The sequence below is a fragment of the Manacus vitellinus genome, unplaced genomic scaffold (assembly GCF_001715985.3).
Source record: "Manacus vitellinus isolate BGI_N305 unplaced genomic scaffold, ASM171598v3 scaffold_0_pilon, whole genome shotgun sequence".
NCBI lineage: Eukaryota > Metazoa > Chordata > Aves > Passeriformes > Pipridae > Manacus > Manacus vitellinus.
In genome coordinates, this window is record NW_021938789.1 from 12206721 (window position 1) to 12225316 (window position 18596).

Consider the following 18596-nt stretch of genomic DNA (forward strand, 5'->3'; position numbering starts at 1 on the left):
TCTAGGAAGTTCTGAGATCCTGAAAACCAAACACATTTGCGGACCATATCCAATCCCTCCACCCTGGTTCACAACCTTTGTTTAAGGAAGACAAGTAATCTGTATTGTGAAAAAAGGCTGTGCTCATTTTCCTAACGTACTTTCCTGTGACTTTCACCCTCAGTTACATAAGAGTGGGAAGCATGGACAATTCATTCTTAATGCTAGCTCAGTCCTGGCCTCTCCTGGGCACTGGCTGAAAATAATACTAAACCATGCTGAATCATTTACAGTAGCTTTATGATGTGGATTATCATTCAGCAAGGACTGACCTGACCTCATCACACTCATTTCATGCAGCAATGCAGACTGGACTCCAACCAGAGTCTAACAAATGCCACCCACACTTGGCACCAACACAAGTCATGCATTCATGTAGAAGGTTCACTCGTAGAATAAAACTGCTTTAAATTTATTCTTGAAGTAAACTTTCAGTAATTGTCATATCCTTGCCTCTTCTGTCAGCATGGGCAGTGCTTTAAAACTGTAAGCTGCTCAGACATATATGCAGTTTTTTGTTTCAAGCAGCTTCCCTGCTCTTATTTTCAGAAGGGTATTAGCCATTATGAGAAAATATTTTGTTAATCAATGCTTCCAGCAGTCACACAGATTTCTAATGCCTCTGCTAAAATAATGGTCCTTTATTCTGCTTCTTCCTCTAGACAGAGATTCTGGTCACAAGGCATGGGAACAATTTACCTCCTCTTAGACATAAGAGATACTGTGCTACAACACAATGCAAAAATGTGAGCTCCTCAGTCATGCAGGACCTGGTCATATGGCTGCCCACTGAATTCCTTCTCTTTCCACCATCATAAAAGGGAGTACAAGATGCTGTTGCCATTTATATTCCACTGATTACACAAGCTATTTTCATGGCAGGACTCTGCTGTTGCATTCCATCTCAGAGGCTGAACAGATTGAGCTTTTTTAGTGGATTCTATTAAAATAGATGTTGGTTCCAATAGGACAAATTCATCAGGTAGGGAGCTTTTACAATGAGTCATTTTAAGGTAATCTTTGTACACATGCTCTTCAAATAGCTTGAACTCTTTGAATGATAAAAGTACACAGAAACAATAGTAGCTGTGAGTGGAGAAGAAATGTTTCAAAAGCTGGTTTTGTTAAATGTTAAACCAGAAAACGAAACTCTGATTTTAGACTGGATTTTTCTATGTGTATTCCCATCCTTACTGATTTCTTTCTAGTATTAAAACTAAGGGAAACAAAGGTTTTAATTGCAGGACACTTTCAGTTTTACTCATGAACTGTCACTATCAATCATTTATGTTTTCTAGTGAACTCCTACACTAAATAAAAAGAGAATATAAGAATAAATCTTTTAAAAGGAATCAATTTGCTGCACATCAATCCCTGCAGGCCATGTGCTCATAAGTCAATAGTTTAAAATGAAAACATCTGATCAAGGTAATACACCTGTTAAAGGAGCATAAAATTCCAAACCCAATGGTAAAATATAAAGATTATGAAGCCTCTTAAAGGAGCCATCAAAGTAAACTATTACACAGATACATCTGCTTCATACCAGCACCTGCTCCATCAGTGCCACTCACAATAAATGAGCATTAGGACAAACATTTCATAGAGCATCTGCAGAAAATAGTTTTTTTCTGAAAGTAATTCAGCTCAAGAAAAGAAAAAAGTAATGATTTAGCACTGCATGCACTTTCTAATAAAGTATCTCCAAGCAAGAAAAATATTAATGGTCTGAGCTCATCACAAATCTGCACATTAGCAATTTATCAGTCATGTTTTACACATGGAGCAACTCCGATACATGATAGGCAGGGTGAAGTGACCAGCATGTTTGAGCGTGTTGAGAGCTGGGCTCAAGCACACTCCAAAGCTCACAGGGAATCAGTACTATCACGGCTACTATGAGTATTACTATTACACAGTTCAACCACTTGTTCTCTTTTTCCTACCTCAGCAGCTCTAACTTTTGCAGTTTTGCTGGAAGAGGAAATAAATCCCCTCAGCAGCACAGGAATCCTTGCACTTTTTCAGTGTGTCATTTCCCCCCCTTCCTTCTCAAGCAATACAAATCCCACATGGAAACTCTCTGCCAACATACTCACTTATGCATGTGCTGGTGGTAGAGCCAAGGGAATTTTTGTTTCTCTTTTGTTTCCCTCCTTTTTTTTTCTTTTAATTTAAACAAAGAGTGTTCATGGCTACATCTGAGGGACTTTTGAGCCCCTTTCCAAAAGCTTATGGGCCTTTTGAGTCTCAGTTGTAATTAGTCTCAACCATGTTTTGTAGTGCTTGTGATCCCAGCTGGGTTTGGCCCTGAGTTTAAAATGGAGGGAAGGGCTGGTACCTGGTTTTCCTTCTCCAGACTTTCTCCACCTTTCTCACTTATTTTCTTTTTCTTAGGTTTTGCAGACATGAGAGGAAGAGAAATATAGTTGCATATGCAGGGCCAGGGGAGCAGCACAATTTCTCCCAACACCTGGCTCCCAACCAAACCAGTGGCCAAACCTCCTCTGGCTTCACAGCCCTGGGAAAGGCTTTCACAACGGTGCTAACACAAATTTCACACTCCTGCATCCTCCCTTCGTGCAAAAGAAAGCTGATCCCAATACCTAAACTTTATGTCACCCTGGTCCCTGCCCATGGATGCTGCTGGGGGGCACAGGGTGCCAGCAGGCAGCTCCCAAGGGGGGACAGAGTGCCTCCCACCCAGCAGCACATGGACCCACATGAGGAGCTAAGTGTGAACTAGAGCCCACCAGTGTTTCCCTTTTTGCTCCAGAGGCCACTGGTGTTAACATTACCCTCCGCACTACCACATGAGTAATGCCACTCATGCGACCAGAATTTCCAGGTGTGGAATTTAAATTCTTTGCACCTTTGACTTACCTCATGAAGGAGAGACGCCATGGCCCGAGCTGCCTCAGCCTGCCAGAGACCACAGTCCTTCACCAGGAACCCAAGCTTTTTCATCTGGGACCCTCAAAAAAGGGCATTTAACACATTTGTCAAAGTGGTTGAACAGTCAGGGCCACTGTCAGGCTTTATATAATGCTGCATTTTTGGCATTGTTTTTGAAATGCCCGGTGCAGGTGTCAGCCTGTTTAAAGGGTACAGTATGTGTGCACACCTCGCCTTCCCCGTCAGCACACGAATTGTTACCTCTCAGAATGTATTGCCTTGGCACTGCTGACATTTATGTAGAACAGTGAGGTCTATTTTGCCAGCTATGACTTCAGCGTCATTCTCAATAACTTTAAAAGATCAACCATAACGAAACAAAAAGGCTTCTGAATTTTATTGGCACGTGCTACCACAGGAAATATAAAATACAGGCACCTGTCACAACTGATCCTTCATTTTTTGAAAAAAAAAGGAAGGAGAAAAAAATCAAACAAAATAAAATAAAATTAAAAAAATAGGGGGGGGGAGAAGCAACCATAGCCTGCAGAAGTGCTCTGATCTGTAAGACCACATTAAAACAGAGGAATGATTCAAAAATAACCTTGTCTGAAACATGGCACCAAAGGTAAGTGCAGTGAAGGAGCACTCCCAGGCAGGGCAGGGCAGGGTAGAGCAGGTGCCTGCTTCGGGCATCACTCACAGGGCGGCAAAGCTGCTCTGGAAAGAAGGGGTTAATATTAGCTGCGTGTTATACTCAGCGATGCCTTAAATAATCATCACATGGCTCCTGTAATCTGTTCCATGCTGTCAGCGCTGGGTTAGTCATAATAATATCAGATAAGAGCTGTTCAAAGTGACATACTAACCAACATGAGAGCCACATGACTTTCTGGCTACATGGCTGCCCTTCACCTGAACTTTGGCTTAGATAGTTTTATACCAGCACAAGGTGCACTGACGTCAGAGTGACTTCTCTGCATCGGTGGTGGAAAACCGCTGGCACCCCCAAGCACCCCACAGCCCGTCCTCTGCAGACAGGAGGTTCTGCTGCTGGGGCACCCTCTGGGCATCTCCCTCCATTTTTTCTAAGCTGGCTGCAGGGTAAGGGAGGCACTTTTGGCAGGGGGCATGCGGGGTGACTTTTCCTTTTTTTACCACTACTTCCTGCCTCACCCCTGCCTCCTCTGTTGCAGGCAGCCAAACAGAAGAGCAGAGAGGCTGGGGAGAGGCAAAGCAGGAGGACGAACCCTAGCTGGGGAGCAGGAGGGGGAGCAAAAGCAGGGGAGTGGTACTTGAAGGGGAGGAGGTGCCACAAGGAAAAGCAGCAAGGCTATGAGGATCTGCAGCAGGGAGGGCAAAAGTGGGTAAAGAGGGAAAGGAAATATTAGAAATATATATATAGAAATATATATATTAGAAATATTAGAAACAGAGAAATCAGTGCAAGAAATCAAGGTTTAAAAAACAAGGTCAAAACTAGTTGTTGCATGCCTTGAAAGACATCAAAAACAATGAAAATGCAAGAAAATGCAAGACAATGCAAGAGATCCAGCATTCACAAGGTGCCCACGGCCAGACCCAGAGAAAGGAAACAACTTCCTCTGTATCTTATGCACCACAGCTCCTACTCAGCAGCCACGTCAGCCCAGGGGGAGTTAATGTGATCTCCCCAAATAGCTGTCTGCTGTTTTCTTTTTTAGGCTAGAGAGATGCCTTTTTTTGTTTGCGGGTGTAAAGTTTCCTGCACAATCGTGCCTTGGTGTTCCAGAAGGCTAAATAAATACAAATAATTAATAACAGCAAGCCCAATCCAGCAGGAGGCTATGAGCTGGTGCTGAGCAAACCACGGAAATGGTACAAATGCCCTGTTTATAGAAAAGGTGAAGGGAAATCTGTTGTGGAGTTACAAGAGGTGTGAAGACATCTTTCCTGACAAGTATTATGTTATCCTGCCAGTGCTCCAGTGGCACAAGACTGCTCGTGTCCTACGGCTCCACTCTCAGGCTCTACTAGGGTGCACCTCAGTAACACTGCAGAGCTCCAGCAGCTGCCAGCCTGGCCACACTGTTCAGAGCAGCTCTCTGGAGAAGGCATGGGGGACAGCTGGACCGCCCAGGAATGAGAAGAGCTGAGCAGGCTAGTGCAGAAGATCAGCTTGGGAAGAGCACAAAGGGAGGAGAGGGAAATATAGAAAGGAACTGCTGTGTGAAGGAAGGGAATTCAAGGGAAAAAAAGTAAAAAGAGTGAAACGAAAGCAAAAAAAAAAAAAAAAGAAAAAGGCAAGAAAAAGAGGAAACATAGCATTCAAGAGAGGTTAAAAGAAAATGGAAAAACTGTGCCAAAATGTATTTTGCTTTATTTTCCTGAATTATCTCTTCCCTTATAAACTGCAGCACACTCCATCTGTACCTCCTAAACCAGTAAATTTTGCCCCCTGAGGAGGCAGATATGGATCCTCCTTGAGGAGATCTGGATTTTGAATCTTACTGCTAAGTGTTCAGCAAGTGTTCATCTCTGTTACATTAAAATGCCAATGGCCACCTGACATATTCCCGTATGAGTCCCCACTAAGCCAAAAAGGATGGTGTCAAACAAGCTTGGTGAAGCCAGGGCATTCCAAAAAAAGGGAAAAAAGGGCAAGTGTTTGTACCCATCTGCCAACAGTCAGCACGGGCCAGCTGCAAATGCTGCTCACACAGACCCTGTCCTGAAGACAATGTATAGTGGTGGCTGGATCAGGCCCTGGCTTGCCAAGACTGATGATCAGTCTCCCACTCACTCAGCAAGACACTTTCAGCAAAGAGAGAAAACCTGCACAACAGAAGTACATTCCTTCCCTAGTACTTGTAGGTCTCCAGTGTTATCTAAATACCTCCTCTCCTGGGTATTGGATTTAAGGAAGAGAAGAAAGGGGCGCTCACGTTAAGACCTATTTATATATAGAGGCTAGGTTGCCTACAGTCAGTGGACATAAACTGGCACCTCTTGGCTCAGTTAAAACCTGAATCACTTTATGGATGTATCTGTGTCGTTCTCTTCACTGCACAGAGAACCAAAACCAACCATGCTCTCAAGTCCTTAAATTAAATTGGACAAATCTAGGAACATGAATTTGTTTCCTAAAATTAGATGGCCTCAGTTCCTGCATAGTTCTTGTGAAGAATCATCTCTAGGATATGGTGGGGAGTCTGCTAGTGTCATCTCAGAAGCTAGCACCCTTGTTTCTACCTAACTGAAACCTGAGTGTGTTTTCTCTTCTACTAACATGTCAGAACTGATGTTACACAACACTGAAATGGCTGGAAATGGCTCCCTGCTTTTTTGAGTCCTCTAACCCTAAGCAGGGCTCTGGGATGCACTCACATCTCCATCTATGAGAGGCAGAAGGTATGTTAGTCCTCTTCTCTTACTGAGCTGTGCAGAATTTTGTTCCAAACTATGCCATTTATTATTCATTATTATTTAATGGGACCAAAGAATGCAATATGTGTAACCAAGAAATGTGCCAAGTAATGTTCTTTCCTTTAATGGCTAGATCAAAGGGAACTTTATGAGGCTGGTGCTGGCTAAGTCAGTAGTGGCATTTGCCCCAGATCCTCTGCAGCACACCTTACTCAACCACAGTTTTAAAATCTTTAAAGTCAGAGACCAAAAGGTGTGCTAGGCATCTAAAGTTCACTTACCTTTATGAGCTTTTTTTCCCTTTTCAAATAAATGTTTTTGGAAGACATTTCTCTAAGCTGACTTGCAGTTAAGTGCTTAACATAGCATCTCGAGTACTCAAAAAGCAAACAGTCCTTGGAGAACACTTTTCCTACTCTTGCTCTAAATGCATGCAGTGGGTGATGGAAAGGCTCTTAGACCTGCCAGAAAAGGGACGATTTTCTGATTTTTCTCTTTTCTCCTTTAGTCACCAGCTGCTTTGTCAACAACTAGATATCCCCCGCTCCCCTCCCTTCCTTGCCCCCAGTAAGATTTGTAAATGTCTCTGGAAAAGTTGTAAAACTAGCTCTAGCAGGATATGCATTCACCCTAATGCTGAAGACTCTCAACTGTGATAATTTAGCAGATCATTAATCCCACTCTCTAAAGGAGGCTGTAAAGCAGAACTAAATATGCAAATCCTCTTGTGCTTTAAACTTGCATCTGTCTGTCCGTCCATCCAACTATCTATCCATTGTAGTGGAATTCTCCTAAGATCACGCTGTATTCTAATCCATTAATGTAGCTCAACTGGAGCATACAAGATTAAATAATAAGAAAAAAAAAAAGATGTAAAAATAACATGGAGGCCTCAGTACAGCGGGCAATCTCCCAGACTTCATCTGCACCACACGTGCAGAAAGGGGTGCGCACAGCATCGGGGGTGAGTAAATGAGCCTTTTATCACCACCCACTGACATTCAAGCACCTATTACTGTAAGGCACAAGTGCAAATGAGGTGGGTGGCCTCTTTCTGGTCCACTTCACTGCACTGCAATGCAATCTGGCATGACCTCCAATTCCTATTCAGGACAGCGAACATTGTGGTATCAGGGGGTTTGGGTATTCTGGCATGGCTGCAGGTAGTATGCTTGTGCAGTAACTACCTGCACAATGCCTGGGGCTAGACACTTTGCTCACATGAGCAATAAACTCCCTCAATCAAATGTAACTAAGTGTATAATTTACTATTTGCAGCTATTCTAGCATGGAACTATTCCTGCTTTAACTTAGATTCTTTTAGGTTTTTCTTCTGGCTTTAAATCAGAATCCTAAATGAACATTTTAAAATGTAATGATCTTTGCTCCTTAAAAATTGCAGTATCAACGTCTATGGGGCACCTTCACAGTGAGCACTGCAGTGACTTTAAAGATGCAGCACAAATCAGACTGCTAACAAATGCAAAGTAACATTGCAGGTGAAAACTCAACAAGCAGTCCTGGACCCTACTATATATATGCAGTATCCAGGTGGAAAGAATGTCCTCCATTTCCTCAGTGGTTCTGGAGAGCAGAATACAGTAAAAAGAATAGGCGAAGCTCTCAGAACCTAACCCAGTGGAAAATATCAGTTCCTGCTTGAACCGTAGGAGCTCTGGAAGGCAAGAGTCGCCTTATTTCTGTTCAGGGGAAAAAGGGGCACTGTGCAGATGGGGAAGACCCAGCTTCAGCAGTTTGTGTCAGGGAATAACAGATTTATTCTTGGTTGGAAAGCCCTGTGGGGAGTTGCAGCAATCTTAAGGCTGGAACTAACACTATCTCTCCAGCAGCCACAGGACTCCACTCCTGTCTGGAAGTGCAGCTGATGCTCCCATATGGGATTTAGCTGCTGGCAGAGAAACTCTCTGATTTGCTACAGAAATCTCCACTCTCATTCCTCAGCCACTTCAGTGTACTGTGCAGAGAGCTACTCATCTAGGGAGATCTAATGGGCTGTGTCTGCCTCTTACACCTTTAAAACCTTCCTATTCCCTCACTGAAAAGCTCATGTCCAGAATATTCCTCTGAGAAGCTTGTGGTCTAAGGGACTACTTGGGTTTACATAAGGTTGTTTTCTGAAGACCACTTCTGCCTCCCCATTGTTCCAGTAGAATCGGCACAGTCCTGTATGGAGCTTTCCACTGGACTTGGCACATCAGAATCCAACAGAATGAAAGCTGAGAACTGTGGATATACCCAGGTGTCTTGAACACAGCAGAAATTACCCATATGTGCCATGGGGCATTTGGATGTACGTGTAGGCACATGAGAACTTTTATATTTGCTTGTATATACTCATAAACCTGCAAGCACTCCAGAAACCAAGCAACATCATCTGAAATCTCATCTAGACTTTTTCCTTCTCTCTAACCAGTTACAGGCAGTTTCCTCTTCCCACTGTTCGTGACAAGATCCCCTGGGTCCAGCTCAGCTATTTGGGTTAGACCAAAAGCACGATTTGCTGTGGCTGCTGGATGGTCTAGTGACCACTGGGTGATGGAAGTAACACAAACCTCGAATCATTTCATGTCAGACATACAGGAGGCCACTGCTTTACTGTTTACCTATAAAGGTAAACAAACAAATGTGGATACCTACTGTTTCTGCTACTGAAACCAGAGATGAAAGCAGTACAAAAATATTGGCCTTTGGCATATTGACACTTCTATCTAGTGAAGCAGGACTTGGCTTTTAGTGGAGATGTTTGATGGGACAGGAGAAGAAAAAACACATAATAAATTTATATATATCTAAAAACATACACAAAATATGCAGCAAGATTGACAAGTACGAGAAGGAATAGTAGGAGTAAACATAATTAATTTTGAAATTAATTTCAGTATAGAGCTTGACAATAATGCTAAACAAGCTCCTTAACCTCTGCTCCAAACAATGTGGCTATTGTCTCCTGGTAATCCCAGACCTCAGGTCAGGAAGCACTGGATTTTGTCACTCAGCACTGATGTGTGAACTCACACGGAGTTTTGTGTCTTTACACCTTGTATCTATATATACACAAAGAAAAAAATAGAATTTGTTTACTAAATACTCTGCACTGGGGGGAAGAGATGGAGAGATAGACAAAGGGTGGAAGGAAGAAGAGAGGGAGAAAGGGAGGAAGAAGGAAGGGAGAAAGGGAGGGAGGGAGGCAGGGAGGAAGGAAGGAAGGGAAAGAGGGAGGGAGGAAGGAAGGAAGAAGGAAAGAAGGAAGGAACCAAAACCAAAATCTGATACTTATGTGTGTATAAGTACCAATTAATTCTACCAATTAAAATGGCAATAGAAATCAAACCAAAGCTACAAATACTCAATGCCTAAATATTATTGCAGTGTCCCATTGTGCCTGGGCCTATTCCAATATGAAACAGCTCAGAAATTAAAAATAGAAACAATAGGGACTTAAAAAAATTAATCCTCACTCACAGTGCACACAAACACATTAAGCTATTTATTTTTATGTTATGTGTCAGCTCTGCATCGAGAGAATTTCACAAATAACTCTGTGTCCCATGCTCTATTACATGCATGGAGTATTCAGAAGAACAAGAGTTTGCTAACCAGACACCATTATAACCACAAGAAATTATAGGGCTTCTTTTTCTGCAATAGTTTAACATGATTTTAATTATATATGAAGAAAAATTTGAATAATTAGCTTTATAAAAAACTGCCATTTGCTTCAGCAAGTGTTTAGCTCTTTTACTCAGAAAATGAATCACATCCATCCAAATTTCAGGCTCACAACAAAGAGCTGCTCAAGAATACAATGCAACCTATTCTGACAGCATCTTCTCATTGCTCATGACAAGTTTACAAAGGCAACAGCAAAAGTAAGGAAGCAGTCTTACTGTCTGCTATCTACAGGGTCATCCCCAAATCCATCTACTTGGTGTTTGTGTGCCACAAGCATTGTATTGAGGAGACATTTTACAGACTTCTACAACATACTGCAGGATGCTTCATGTAGTATGGATTAAGGCAAAGTAGAAGAGCTAATAACTCTGCTCTTACACCACCAGCATAAAACATACCCCTGCAAAGGGAAAGATTAGCATTAATTGCCTGTTGTCAAATTCATAATTTTCCCCAATTTATTAGAAGTTTTGTGCATTGCAGCACCACGAGAACAAGTTTGTGAGTACTGCAATACACCAATCTTTATTCTCCCTTTGGCAAATTAATGCAGATATTTTGCCTTATGATAATTCCTAATTAATAAGAGGGTTAGAAAAAGTCCCACTATTTGGAACTCCGGTGCTACTGTTATTCATTTGAAATTCAACTCTTAAGTTTTAAAAAAAATAAAATATATGCAGGTCTCTCTTTACCACATCCCATTTACTGCAAGAATGCTTAATATTAGTAAATTGGTCCCTTTGGGAATCTAAATGTAGGCATATATAATAATACACGTTGAAAACCATAATTCTATCATAATCACTTCTCATTCCGGGTTGTTGGTTTTAGGTTTTTTGTTGTGGTTTGGGTTTTTTTGTTTTGGTTTGGTTTTTTTGTTTGTTTGTTTTTTGGCGGGGGGGTGTTGTTCATTCAAAAAGGAGACTTCACACTGAAGAGGTACAGTAAGATTTGGCTATTTACATAAACAGCCTAAGTTTGAAGTGCAAGCTCATTCATGCACAAATAACCCTTTCATATATGAAATTCTTACATGTAAAGGTAGAGAGTTAAATAAACTCTGCACTACAGATTCACTTCAGGTAGTCTGTACAATTTTCTGCATAAAAGACCATCAGGTCAGCCTGAAAACCACTTGTGAATGATTTAAAATATAGGAAAAATAACACAAGCCCGTAGATCAAAGCCCAGGGCTATGTTTTCAAAGGGTGTTTACTGGAGGTGACTTATGTGCACAGTATATTCTTACATCTTCCAGGTTTTTGAATGGTGGTAGGGACAGGCAATTTTAACTCATTCTGAGTCTGCAACTTTAATAAGTGAAAAAAATTGTGAGGCAGACTCCACAGTCAGCAAAAGCTACCCACGTAGCGCACTCCAGTGAGCAGGAAAGGAGGGTATGCGCAGGGGAACAACAACCGCGAAGAGGCTTAACCTGATTTCCTAGTTGGTATTTCCAGCCCTGCTGACGCACGCCCAAGAAGGCTGCTCGCATGCGATCTGCCAAGGTGTCGCTGCAGGGATCTTGGTGCTGGCAGTCCCCTGCCATCCTGCTCCCGCAAACCTTCACGGCAGGAGGGAGCATCTCAAGCCCATGGCCATCAACGGGGTCTGCAAATCACCAATGAAGCAAGAGTGGAGGGGCAGCACCTGGCCTGATGCACTCTTCAGAGGCACTTGGCATTCACATTTTAAAATAGGCAGGTTTTTCACAAAAGAAAAGGAGGAGAGGGGAGAGTATTGTCTTTCTTTAAAAGGGTAGTACATTAGTGACGATATTTTTTCATTAGATCCCCATTTGTCTGGTTGGGGAATTTATGGACTTTTAAAAATAGATTTTGCCAAACAATTGTGTGGGCAACTGCTGACTTGCAGTCTGCAAGATATCTTTCCGTCAGCCTCGGGAAGATTAAAGCAGCTTCTATTTTCATCACAAGGGAGCTAAGGATGTAGGCACAAAGGAGAAATTCACTTTTTGCCCACATCAAGCTGAGCCTCTTGCCAGACGATGCAGCGTTCGCTGCAACAATTGCCAACATAATGTGTTACCTTCTATAGCCCCTTCAGGTTGAAGAATAGCCTTCTACTGCTACACGTAGAGAGCAGGAGTATTTCCCAGTCCCTGGGTCTACTGTTTAACACTAGGACAATTCCTTTCCTAATCCTGCATGCCAAAAAGCTGACAAAACAGTAACACTGGCATACAAAGAAGCAAAATCTCTGTGCATCACACACATTTGAGAAAAGAAATGGAGATGAAAATAAAACATCCTCTGAAAGATCACAGCATTACTTATTCTTGTGTCTTAAGTCCTGATTCTAATCTCACCAGCATGATGCTCAGAGAGAAAAGCAAGCCACAGCCTTTTATGTACCCCTCTTAGATAGATGAGGGGGGAAAGAGCCCTGCCAGCATATCTGTACAAGACAAACCTTGCATTAAATAGGGATACAGGGACTCAGGAACGAGAATGATCTTCTCAGATGTCAAATCCAAGCCCCTGGTGTCCCAGGCTACAATGTGGTGCAGTTCCTCTTGGAAAGTGATCACCAACTCCCATAAGGAAAGTCCCCTGCTACCCTCAGAAGCAGGCTCTTCCAGAACTTCACTCCGTTCATGGTCTGATCTTTCTCCAATTTTCAACCTGCCTTTACTCGTAGCTAGTTTATATCCATTTATTCTTGTGAAAACATTGTTTTGTAGCTTGAACAGTCCTTTCCCTCCCCAGTGTTTATCCCTCTAAAGTATTTATGGTAAGCAATCGGATCCTCTTTCTGCCTTTGTTTTGCTAGGCTATCCAAGCCAAGCTCTTTAAGTCTCCCTCACAAGACAGGCTCTCCATTCCTCTGATCTTCTTGGTACTCATTCTGAACTGAATTTATCATCTGTGCACACAGATGACCTGTTGTACATAGTACTTTTGATGGAGTCACATCATTTAATATGCCATAGAAATAACATAAACAGAACAGATATGGGAGAGAATCTATGGGATGTTCCAGTTATCCTTGGATACACAGACTCATAAATGTACTTGGCACTTACTGACTCAAAGACACAGATATATTAAAATGTAAGTACTTAGACAAACAAAGACAGAAAGATTTTCCTTTGTTTAGCCAGAAAAAAAAAAATTTTTACCCTGAACCTAAATGTAGCTTTGGAGGAAAAAGTTTATTATGGAACCTACTGAACTTAAACCACAGCTGTGCTACCATGAAATACCATTCTCCTGTTTATAACAAGGGAGGGGCCCTGTGCCACAGTTCTTATTTCAAACCCTGATAAACATCTACATGAAGTGCAAAATGTGAAGGAAAACTTGGGGAGAAGATCAGCATCTTTGCATTAGTAGCATTATTTTCTTCAGCCTGATCTGACCGGTTCTGCTGCTGCCAGAGAAGCAGATACAGAGATCGAAAAGCAAAGCACCTCACCAGCTTTCTGATGAGGCAACTGAACCGCCCTCACTTGCAAGCACATGCAGTGACCCACAAGTACATTTAAGAGCCTATTGCTAAGGGTCCCCAGCACAAAACTAAAGTAAACCAAACCAGGCAGTACTGTATATGTAGCAATTGTGTCAAGGTATGCCAAAAGTCAGCAGGCTTTCAGCAACATCCCACATACGGCTGCAAACACTCATGCCAGTTAATTAGCAGTGGCATTAAATGAGACAAGGGACACTGAGCAGGACATTGGGGTTAACCTTACCCTATGTGAGCTGTGCCATATGATCTTTTATTCCATCTGTTATCAACATACTTCAAGAGATTAATTCAATACTCACAATTTTGAATGAGCAGATACCATTTTGTTACTCCGTATCATACTTCACAAGTCTCAAATGTTCAGCATCTGATTGACAGCTTGAAGAGGTGCCACAAGGTTAAATGACAGCCTATCAATTTTTCAAGGGCAAGAAATCCTTTACGAGACATTCAGAGGTTTTTCCTTTTAGCATTTTTCCATTGTTTGCCTAACCTTAACCTCAGGTACACACTGGAGTTTAAGGACATGCTGCTGTAACAGGGATCATCAGTCAACAATGAAAAAAAATCTCAGAAAGGTGAACCATATGCCCACCCTGAAAACACATACAAATGATGGTAGTCGCAAAAGATATCACTGCAGATTCTGCTTCTATGGCAGAGCCTCTGCCATTAGTTTACACCATGCCTAGTGTTGGCACCTGCTCCTGAACTCAAGCGATAGCCCTCCCATCAGTTCTAGAAGGGACTTAGTTCCACAAGCACCACCCACCACAAAGGCACCTTGCTCCTCTAACCCTGAGATAAAGCTTTATGCCACATCAAGGACAGCATGAGAAAACTGATAGCTTTACTGCTCACAACAATGCAAGGGGAAGATGAAGCTGTGAAAATCCCCAAGCTTGAGGAGCCGCTCTACTGGACCGTGAGCGAGGGCAGCCAGACAGAAACATGCAGCCAGGCACATGCAGTGCTGCTTTTCTTTATAGGAGAAGACAAGCGATTTCCTGGCATATGTGCAAATGCCTTGGAAAGTACCGGCAGGCACATATGAACATTGCCTGGTAGCTGGCAATGCCTGTGAGCACGGGACCCCCGCAGTAAGGGAACCTGGATGGTGCCCCTTGGCCTCCCAAGTGACAGTCACTGCTGGCACGCATGTCGAGCACTGCTCCCTGCCTCGTCCTGCCTGGCACCCAGACTGCACAGGATAGGATCTGGACAAACATCAACAGCAGCTTTTTATCGGCCACTGGAAATAGGGCCAGTTAGTATCACTGAGTCATTAATCTGGTGTTATACTGTAGGTCAAAACGTCCTTCTGTTTAGACCTTATTGTCAAAGTCTTCCGCTTCTTCAGCATCATGATTTACTGTTTGGAGAGATGTAACTTCATGTCACTGTCACTTTTCCTGTTTGTGTTCTGCTCTTTGCCTCTGAGACATCTTGACACACTGATATACAAACCAGAGACGCAGAGGTGGTTGTAAATACTGCACTAGGATCCATTCCTAAAAACTTGTAGAGACTCTAACACAACTAATTGCACATGTGCAAGGAAAAGATTGACTTGAGAAATTCATAAAGAAAAAATATTGCATTAATAAATTAAGAGCTGCAACCTGTCTGAAGTTCAGCTCTATCGACTGCTAGAACATCTGAATGATTGCTATAATTACTGTAGATACCAATGCCACTTTGCAATATGGCCTCTTGTGCTTGTATTGTCTTTCCCATCTTTGCAGCAGTATTATAGCTCCAAATGCAACTGTTGCTGAATTTAAGCCGGAGTGCCTGGAAGGCAAGGGCTGTATTTTATACCACTATGCTTCTGGTGCTTAATTGGGTCCTAAACTAAATATGCTGAATATATACTTAATTAAATGTGCTAAAGAAATATTCTAGGTGCATTTAGAAAAGATTTGTTTGGTCAACTAAGATGTTTTGCAACTGTAATTGCATTATTGTTATTGGCATTTCTAAATCACTCTCTGCATTTCCTTTGGAATAAATGTCTTAGTCGCTCACCACTATAATGTATTTCTGTGCTACAAAACTGGAGGAACACATTATATATTCATGTACACTTGGCTTTAACCACTTACTGTATAACAATGAAGTAAGGATTATTATGCAGTAAGTTTGCTGAACAATCATTCTTTTAAACCATAAATATATTCTGCATATACCACAACATCCACCCAGTAAGAAATTGGGTAAACAGAACTCACTTATATTTTGAAATTGAATGGACAGTTAAAACTGAATTAACTGGGCAAATAATAGCATTTCAAACATGTAAAGTATAGTTCACAAACTGTGGTATAACACAGCCTATTTCTCTTGCAGTACAGGGAAGAGAGAGTTATTAATATCATGCATGTTCCTGACTCATATACATTCATTCAAAACCAGGTTTTGATACTGGTCTTAAATAGCTAAAATTATAAAAAGATAGAAAGTCCCTTTATATTACATTTTCTGAAACATCATCAACACTGAAGCAGAGCAAAGGAAATCCAAATCCATTTTATCAGCTTCTAAATGTAATGTATATTACCTGTGTGATAATATCTTCTGTCACACTATCCAGGACATTTACTTTCTCAAAAAACGACAATCAAAAACAAAACCAAAGAACACAGGACACTAAAACAGAAAAGGGGTGCTCTTTAGAACAAACCGACTATACTGAACATGGACAAAGCAAAAAAAGGACAAGTTTAATTTTTTCACTCTAGCAGTTTTTTAGTGTACAGGGATTTTTCACTGTTTCTGTGTATTGCAGTTTTGTTAACAGGCAAGTCCCAGGCATATGCTTGTATAACACAAAACATATTTGGTTTTAGCATTAATAATTCCTTTAATTACTCTTTTATCAATTGTGTCATATTTGCAATCTTCACTTACTACATCTTTCACATTTTATATTTTTTAACCTCTTGAGAACCTCCTCTGCAATATTTTGGAGTATTTCACATGGCATGAAATACAAGCAGCTACAGTATAAAACAGCTGACCAGATTCAAGTTCAGAAGGCAATCCTGCTTGATGTGGTAGATCTCTGGCCACAGATCTGATTTTGTGTGGTGTTTGGGGAAGGGGCACAGGCCATGCCCCAGCCTAGCAAAGCTTTTAAGCACACACTTAACTTTGAGCATATGATTACTTCAAATTACTTCAATAAGATTATTCACACACTTGAATTAAATGCTCTTCTGGATTTCTGCCCTTATGCATGGCACACAATTTATCTCTGCAGGGGCTCCCAAACTGCAGAGGAAATCTGGGAAAGAAGGATAAGGCACCTGTAGGTATTTTCAGGACCTAACACAGCACCCAGGTGAAATAAGGTAAGATCTTTTTTAACATCAGTTGCAAGCAGCAGCTGCTTTCCAGTGCTGAGATGGGTGCCTCTTACGAGAACCAGGGTGGGGGGTTTCTTACAGCCTATTAAAAATGGATTCATAGAAAGTTATCCTTTTGTAGAAATAGAATTATTGATCAGAAAACTCTTTTTTCAACTTACATTTTCTGCAGACAAAAAACATTCTTCTTATGAAGCTCCTCACTTAGTTGTTTGGTACTGGATGTTTTTCAACAATTTTGGGATGTAGAGGAAAACCTTGCTCATGGTCTAGTTTTCAGGAGTATTAAAAAAAAATTTGGTGTTTTTTTTTTCTTAAGACAGAATAACAACTCTATACCATTTCCTGAACAGCTTTTGTTTCCTGATCCCACATAGCAGCTCCATTACACAGCTCCACTTGCCCAGACCTCAGCAGACCACAGGTTGGATGGGTCCAGGCAGAAGAGCTGCCCTTTAAATAGACAGTGCAGCTGCACATAGGTTGTTTGGGGATTTAAGTGTCAACTCCTCTAACTATATTAATGGGAATTTAAAGTGTAAGGGATACCACCAATCCAGAGGGGGGAAAAAAATAAATCTTTGATTTGAGGTTACTTCAGCATCAGGACCAATCCAGAACAACAGCATGTACTTCGTAGCTTTCACAGGTAGAATGAAATATAAGTCTCTTCTATATTAATGTACTTCATATTTCATAATGAGAATTATCATGTTGGAAATAGTTCTGAGAAACAAAGACACGTAGCCAGTGCTGCTCAGAGTAGTTTAAAATCAGACCTTATTTGTCTGTGTCAACATTTAAAAGTAGGGAGTACGAAGGATTTTGTTAATTTTGTATTAATAAAGACCCCAGAACCCTGCAGGGATCTGTAGGCTCCTTCAGTAATTACAGAGTGTGCCAAAAGACCATGTGTTGTATTCCCAACAATGAGACAGAAGCACATAGTTTTGCTGCAGTCTTGGTACTTTCACTATGTGTCACTGTGCATCAGCATTAGCTGAAGAACCGAGAGCATGGCTAACAACAGAGAAAAAAGTAAAAACAACGACATACGATTTTTTCTGAAACATCGCATATCTCTTTTCCATATATTAGGAAAAGGTTATGCTCCTTTCGCTCGTAATTATAAAAAAAGAACGTTAATACCACAAAGGTTCAGCATAAATCAATTTCAAACTGCTAAATTTATTAGGCAGTGCTTGTAATGAATTATCTGGAATGGGAAACAAATCCAAGGCTAGGATTTTTTGCTGATACTTGCTAATTGTATTGAAAAGACTAGATAACATTTATGTTTCTATTAAGAACTGCTAATTTTTTTACACCTTACAACCACGGAAATACATTTTCTTATCTGCAGAGTATACTAAACAAAACTGATTTATACAACTAGAATTGTGTTTAGAATGAATAAAAATTACTTATGATGGCATAAAAATATCAAACTAAATTATACTTAGAATTTTTAAATGTCATGGGGAAGTACTTTAAAGCATAGATTAACAGATGTTACTATTCCTGTTCTTAAAATTATTGTAAGTATTAGTAGCATTATTATTATAATATAAAGAGGGCTGCAAAAAAAATGCAGAAATCCTTGAGGTTGCCTTGTTTAGGGTCTGAACCAATGCCTACTAGAGTTAAAGAAGTCTCAACAAATATTTCAGATATACTATTAAGAATGAACGAAAATATCAT

At 41.1% G+C, this 18596-nt stretch overlaps 1 protein-coding gene and 1 long non-coding RNA gene across 2 annotated transcripts in view; one reads left to right on the forward strand and one right to left on the reverse strand.

Moving 5' to 3' along the window:
• Window positions 1-16833, forward strand: part of LOC108638797 — a 28715-nt gene extending 11882 nt beyond the window's left edge. Inside the window, exon 3 of the long non-coding RNA XR_001920070.2 lies at window positions 16790-16833. This is a non-coding gene — a long non-coding RNA (uncharacterized LOC108638797). The remainder of the gene's footprint in view (window positions 1-16789) is intronic.
• The window catches only part of PPARGC1A (PPARG coactivator 1 alpha), a 367267-nt gene that overhangs the window by 90136 nt on the left and 258535 nt on the right, over window positions 1-18596 (reverse strand). The gene's annotated exons all lie outside the window — the stretch shown is intronic.